Here is a 7921-nt window from a genome sequence, read left to right on the forward strand (position 1 = left end):
AATTTTACCTACTATTCTACTAGCTATTCGACCCAGGGCAGTGTACCCTTTCGCAAATAGTATAGCACAAAATTCGGGTATCGATCTCAGGGAAGGAGATTAATTATTTAACCTACTCACTATTAAGTTAACCTAAAATTCTAAGCAAAAGTTAAAGGGTTTTTTTTTTATCTAATTTTGCAAGTTTAGACAAACTTAAATTCTCAACAACTACTCAACCAAATATTAAAAACACTTATGTTAGTTCGAATCCACTTTCCCTCAATGGTTTAGCTATTAATTATGACAATTCCCGTTGGTTACCAATTAATGTATTATTAGCAATTCAAGTCCAAATTTACTAATACTGAATTAATTCATGTAGAGCTATGCATAGTCATACATAGTTTAACACATAATCAATTATTAAATATGATTAAAGCTATGTAAGATTGAGTAAACAAACACAATTATGGTCATAATATGAGTTCTCCAGCATAGCCAAATTCAATACATTAATTATTTATCTAAGATTGGTTCGATCTTAGCTCTAATAATCTAATGTTCAATAAATTACTAGGTAATCAAATTCATGCATATTAATGGTCACTAAACTACATGGAATATGAATTAAAGCAATCTAGTATAAAATTAAGCATGCTAGGTATAAACAATCAAACACAAGACATTAACCAACTAGGAAAATATATACTAATATAACCAAACCATGAGTTCCAGCTTCAACTAGCTAATAAAAGCAGCTAGATTCAGCTACTCATAACTAAAATAAAACACAAAATTTCAACTAATAAAGACATAATGAATTGTACCAAATCAAAAGTAAAGTAATGATCTTCCTATCCTTTTTCCAACACCAATACTTGATTTCTCTCTTAATTCTCCTTTGAAATTCGTCTTCTGGAACTTCTAATCTCCAGCCAACCTCTCATACTCGTAAGTACCAAGGATATATATATATATATATATATATATATATATATATATATATATATATATATATATATATACTTATCGTGAATTTGAACTCCACATCATGGATGAGGACTCCACGTCGTGACTTTGGATGAATCCTTATCGGGCAAGGATTTCGATTTTCTGTGTACTCATCTTCCAGAATCGTCCTTGCCACGTCGTGTAAACTAAGTCCATGACGTGGCTTCATCTGTTTACGTGGACTTTCTTTTCTGTAATTCTCCAAGCCTCCAAAGTTCAATCTCTTGTCGCTTTTAGTCCTTGTTCTTCAAGAATGCTCCTTCTAGCTGCAAAATACAATTTTAATCTTATAAGTACCACTTATCTATGTAAATAACTAAAATATTAAGAAAAATGTATTAAAATATTGCCTAAAAATAGGTATAAATATGGCAATATCAAATACCCCACACTTATCTTTTGATTGCCCTCAAGCAAAATTAATTATTTTTAATTCAAACCCTCATAACTAGCATCACATAAAACAATCCATTTTGAACTCAACCATTATACCAAGACCTCAATGCGTAAATTTGTGTCCAAATCTCCTAATAACTTCTCAATCCTAAATAATCACAATCCTTATGAACCTTCACCCCTTAGCTTATATGACACTCATTTCTACAACCCTCTGAATCAATCCTCGGAAATCTTTCTTAACTTCTTGGTATTTTTGGTTAAGCTACCCAAGCATACATAATGTAGAAATTAACACTTTAGATACCACAATGGAGCTTTTAGAATTCTTCACTTCTTTGAATAATTGATCTTTGATTTCTTTGAATTCACCACCTTTTTGTTTGATTTTTGGTAACTTCAAATTTTAATTCTTTGGAATTTTGATCTTTTGATCTTCATACTTGATAGATCCAATATTCTTCAATTTTTTGGTAATTTCTCTCTCTCTCTCTCTCTCTCACTTTTTTTTTAATATAACTCATTTTTTTTCTCTCAAAACCTACATGCATAAGCAAAGGAGCTTAACTTCAACATTTATTGGCTAGAGATATTAGTCTAAGTGTAATGACTATATAAGCTCTCTTGGATAGATTTCAGGTACACACTGCAAAACTTATTTTGTCATATAAACTACCAGATTACCTTTAATATCTCATGGCTTTTCACTAGGAATGGGAAGCCACAAATATACTATAACATATATTGACCCCGTTAAACATTTGAGCTCTCATCGGATCATCCTACACAACACTAAAAACTTAAGTTCTAACTATTCCTAGATTTAATTTTTAGACTATTATCTCAAATCTATTTCTAAATTTTCTAAATTTTAAATTTCAAAATTTTCTAGCAATTTAATTTTTCAACCCCCTACTCCACACTTATTACATACAATTAGGGGTGCAAACGAGCCGAGCCTGGCCAGGCTCGGCTCGGGCTCGTTTAAGTTATATAAGGCTCGAGCTCGAGCTCGGCCTGATTTGAGCTTCCTTGTACTGAGCTCAACTCGAGCTTGTAAAGAATTATAGAAGCTCGGCTTCGGCTCGGGCTCGACTCGTTTTTTAATTGACGTGTCTAAATAAGCTTAAGCTCGGCTCGAGCTTGTTAAGAAGCTCGTTTACTAATACCCTAAATCCATAATTCCCCTAATATGTTTTTATTTTAATATATTTAAATAATATCAAATTATATTATATAAAGGCTCGTTTAGGCTCGCTAGCCTAATCAAGCTTAATGATATAGGCTCGAGCTCAAGCTCGTTTAATAAATGAGCTTAATATTAAGCTCGAGCTTGGCTTGGGATCGTTTAAAATCGATTTTGAGTCGAGCTTTTAACGATCTGATCTCGAGTAGCTCGCGGGTAGCTTGGCTCGTTTGCACCCCTACATACAATGCCCTCATTGTATGCATAAAATAATATAAAAACAATAAAAGGGAGAAAAATGAACAGACTCCCCTGGGGTAGTAGCGGCGAGATCGAATTCTGAACAGTGCGGATAACTTGAACATCTTGAACTTGGACTTCTTCAAATATGGAACTTGGATCTTTAGAGATATATGATAGGTAATATGTGTCGACAAAAATATGAATCTGAGGTTTGAATCTTCAATAAGAGTGGTGTAGATAAATCTTCAAAGTATGATAGACCAATATGGGAAAGCATACGCCACATTGCAGGGTGTAGAGAAGAGAAATGTAACTTCTAAATTCCACGTCGTGGTGTAGGAAACTAATAATCATCGTCATCGCCTTGAGCTCCACTAGTTCCTGCACTGTCTCCTTTTCTTGTCCAAAACTCTTCCCATGTTGAAATATACGGGCAATGAGGTGGTATCGTGGGAGGTCGCTCCATATTCATATGTGTACATAAAGCGTCAAGCACTTGGGTGTTGTAGTTGACACCTCCACAAAGATTGTCCAAATACAAACCAACCCGACTTTGAAATGGATCGGTCGGTATCCCACCCTCAAACTGTTGCGGTGGTTGTTGTGGTTGTCCCCTCTCTCCTCGGGATCTCACATTCCTCCTCCTAGGAATAAGTTGTTCTCCTTGTTGCTCTATGGGTTGTTCATCATCCTTGTCTGGTATCACAAAAGCTCCTCCAACATTCACCACAAACCGCATTAAACTCAAAAATCGGATAGTTAAGTCATTGTTTGAAAAGCACGTTAGGTTCCTAATAAAATTAGGACTCAAGATACCATAAGACCGGGCAAGTCGGGTGACTAAGTGTCCACCCGTAATGAGGCTACCGGGTCTAGAATTAGTCGCCTTCCTTCCCATAAACTACGCAAGCATATATGGGATGTCACAAAAAATATCGGATGTAATTATGCTCCAGGATCTCCCATCTTCTTTGGTAACTCTCCCATAATTACTTTAGAACTTTGCTCACTAAGAATTACCTTGGAATTCTTCCCTAGCTGTTGGCGAGTGTCAAGTAGATCTTGCAAGAATTTGGCATATTCAGGAACCTTATACAATGCTTCAATAAAAGGAGTATTAATTAAAATACCATTCACTTGTTCCATAAACTTCAAGTGTTCCTACTCTAGTGGGTGAATATGAGCTCGTGATAGAAACGAAAGCGGTGGACAATAAGCTTGAACATCACTAAAACTTTTCTAAGTAGACCCTGCCCACATCGTGGAGTTTGAAACCCCATGTCGTGGATTCGGTGTTTCAACAACATTTTTTTCTTCGAGCCGTGACATCTTCGAGCTTGGTCAGGTTAGATGTGGGTCGACTTCAAGTGCTTCAAGGAACTCAAAGATGGTATCCTCTTCAGTTTCTATTACCATTTTATGCGATTGAGGCTTTGTCTCGGAAATCTAATATAATTTTTCTCGTACAAAAGTAGTTAGTTGACCTAGTTGGACTTCCGTATTTTGGATCGATGCTTGGTGATTTCTTTGCAAGGTTTGTTGTTCCTTCATGATATTTTGATGTTCCCTTATCACTACATCTGTCTCATCGTATCTCTTATTGGAAGTCTCCATAAATCTATGTAACATAAACTAAAGATAAACTTTCTTTTCAGGAGGTGGTTGTTCTTTTTGGTATAAGCCTCAGTCAGTCTACCTATATTTTTCTTCTTTCAACTTCTTATATTCTTCATATGGTAACCACTCCTTCTTTGGTTTCCTCCATTTTTCATCATACTTATCTCCACTCGAGTAGAAAACTTGCACCTATTTATTTCCATTTTCATCCAAGTGGCAATCTTTTGTTAAGTGTGGGCCATTACATCTTTCACAACCAACTCTAATAGCACGAATTGATTGGTCCATCTTGGTCATTCTCCTGTCCATGGTGTTTAGCATGGCTAGTACAACAGCCATGTCTTCAGAATTTCCTCCCCCAATTCCTTTAACTCCATCATGTCTTGGATTATGGTACTCACGAGAATGCTTTGAAAATTCTTCAATTAACTCCTTGATTTCTGTTGGATTTTTCTTCATAAGTGGTCCTTGAGAATCAAGGAGTTGTCTCGTCATGACATTCACCCCGTCATAGAAGATAGACACTTCTTGTTGTATGTTAAGGTCATTTTGAGCGCAGTTTCTTAGTAGCCCTTTATATCACTCCCATGCCTCATAAAGCGACTCACCGAGTTGTTGCTTAAAGTTGGCTATTGCCTTCTTGAGTTTAGATATCTTTGATGGTGGGCAAAATTGTTCTAGGAATTGTTGATGCATTTGTGCCAAAGTAGTAATTACACCGGGTGAAAGTGCATTGAACCAATCTTTTGCAGCACCCCTAAAAGTCACGGGAAGCATCCTTAGTGAAACTGTCTCTCTAGGAACATTCAGGACATTGAAATAGTCTGTAATGTCATTGACCTCATCTAGGCGCTTATAAGGATCCTCATGATCCTTCCCAGAAAATGGTACGTCCTTAAGTGCAATAAGAATATGTCCTTTCAACTCGAATGTTGCAGCGGTGGGAATTGCGGGTTGTACTAAACCAAGACCGGTGTCCTCTCGGATTCTCTTCTTATATGCCTCCATGGACATATTAGCAATGTTTGTGATCTCGTTCTTACGCTCGTCCTCGAAATCGCTTTCTTCAAACTCGGGTTCAATCTCGTATTCGGTATCTTCCGGATTTGGATTTTGTTCAGCTTTCAAACATGCTCTCGTCCTTCTTTTGGTTGCTCGACTCTCCTACGTTCTTTCCCTTATTCTTTCCAAAAACTGATTTAAGGTCTTTTAAAGGAGACTTTTTTGGTGGTTGGTTTTCTTCTACGTTTTTATCCGTCTTTTTGTGAAGGGCCGACTCTGCATCTTCAAGCGGTGGTACTAAAGGTGTGTTGGAACCTCTGGTCATGAACTACTGTCATAAAGCGAAAATAAAAACTTAAAACTGAACAAAGACTAAATAAAAATCGCCTACTAACTGGTCACCACGACGTGGTAAAGAGCACCACCCCGTGTTGTCACAGAAAATCTAAACAGGAATGAAAAATAAAAAAACGAAAAACTATTGATCTCACATCGTGGACTTAAGGTCCACGTCGTGAGTTAAGCAATGAAACAAAAACTAATGAAAAAACTTAACTTTTGAAAGGTATTACCCCACAAAAGGATCAATTAACCTAAAACAAATAAATCAACAATCAAGTAAGCCGTTCCCCGACAACGGTGCCAAAAACTTGATGCTAGCAAATAGCTACACCTAATTTTACCTACTATTCTACTAGTTATTCGACCCAGGGTAGTGTACCCTTTCGCAAATAGTATGGAACAAAAGTCGGGAATCAATCTCAGGGAACATGATTGATTATTTAACCAACTCACTTTTAAGATAACCTAAAATTCTAAGCAAAAGTAAAAGGGTTTTTTTTTATCTAATTTTGCAAGTCTAGACAAACTTAAATTCACAACAACTATTCAACCAAATATTAAAAACACTTCTGTTAGTTCGAATCCAATTTCCCTCAATGGTTTAGCTATTAATTATGACAATTCCCGTTGGTTACCAATTAATGTATTATTAGCAATTCAAGTCCAAATTTACTAATACTGAATTAATTCATGTAGAGCTATGCATAGTCATACATAGTTTAACACATAATCAATTATTAAATATGATTAAAGCTATGTAAGATTGAGTAAACAAACACAATTATGGTCATAATATGAGTTCTCCAGCATAGCCAAATTCAATACATTAATTATTTATCTAAGATTGGTTCGATCTTAGCTCTAATAATCTAATGTTCAATAAATTACTAGGTAATCAAATTCATGCATATTAATGGTCACTAAACTACATGGAATATGAATTAAAGCAATCTAGTATCAAATTAAGCATGCTAGGTATAAAAAAGCAATCACAAGACACTAACCAACTAGGAAAATCTATACTAATGTAACCAAACCATGAGTTCCAACTTCATCTAGCTAACAAAATCAGCTAGATTCAGCTACTCATAGCTAAAATAAAACACACAATTTCAACTAATAAAGACATAATGAATTGTACTAAATCAAAAGTAAAGTAATGATCTTAATATCCTTCTTCCAATACCAATACTTGATTTATGTTTTAATTCTCCTCTGAAATTCGTCTCCTAGAACTTCTATGTCACACCCCCAAACCTAGGGGTGGGAATTATTTGGTCCAAAACCAAAAAAACCGAAAACCAAATCGAACCAAAATCGATTTCAAACCGAACCATATTCAAATTTGGTTTTCGATTTGGTTCGAGACCAAACCGAATTGTGAATTTGGTTTGTGGTTCGAGTTTCGGTCTCATGATGTTTAAACAAACCAAACCGAAAAAACCGAATTTCAAAAACTAATTAATTAAAAAATATATTTTATATTTTATATTAAATAAAAAAAATTAATAATAAAGTATTAAATCATTTTAACTCATTTACTATTTAGATCATTTTGTATGAAATTTTAGATATTTTTGTTTGCAACTTTAGGTTTCTATGTAAAAAACATTTTTATTTATGTTTGAAATTTTTTTAAGTTTATATTTGGGTTCCTCGGTTTTCGAACCGAACCAAACCGAATTTGAATTCGGTTTTAGGTTTGGTCTAGAGAAGTTGAATTCGATTGGTTCGATTTTTGAATTGGACCAAAAAAATTGAAACCGAAGAAACCGATTCGAGGAAACCAAAAAACGAACCGATTCCCACCCCTACCCAAACCTGAACGGCGGAAACGTTCGAGAGCGGAGGACATCATGTACAGTATCATATCAATGCATAATAGTAAACAGGCAACAACATCATCCATTGCATTAAAAGTATAATTTAATACAAGTGTGTTATGTGTATAGTTTGAAAGACACTCAAAATATTAATCAAAATAAAAGACGAGTCTTGAACATGCTTCGTCTTCTTAAAAGCCTAGTCCAGATGTACCTGTCTACTGGTGATCTGAGAATACAAGTTATTTTGAAAGAGTAGATCAGCATTAAAGCTGATGAGTTCATAATCATTTTTGTGTTTTTATTTTTTTTGTATGAA

General features: G+C 35.0%; 1 non-coding gene across 1 annotated transcript; it reads left to right on the forward strand.

The window, feature by feature from the left end:
- The first annotated feature begins 4976 nt into the window (after window positions 1-4976).
- Window positions 4977-5083, forward strand: LOC145056094 (small nucleolar RNA R71). Its single transcript, XR_013685630.1, has one exon. It is a non-coding gene; the product is annotated as a small nucleolar RNA R71 (small nucleolar RNA).
- Window positions 5084-7921: the final 2838 nt, after the last annotated feature.

Source organism: Lactuca serriola, chromosome 5 (genome assembly GCF_051521515.1).
Source record: "Lactuca serriola cultivar US96UC23 chromosome 5, Lser_US96UC23_V15, whole genome shotgun sequence".
Taxonomy (NCBI): domain Eukaryota; kingdom Viridiplantae; phylum Streptophyta; class Magnoliopsida; order Asterales; family Asteraceae; genus Lactuca; species Lactuca serriola.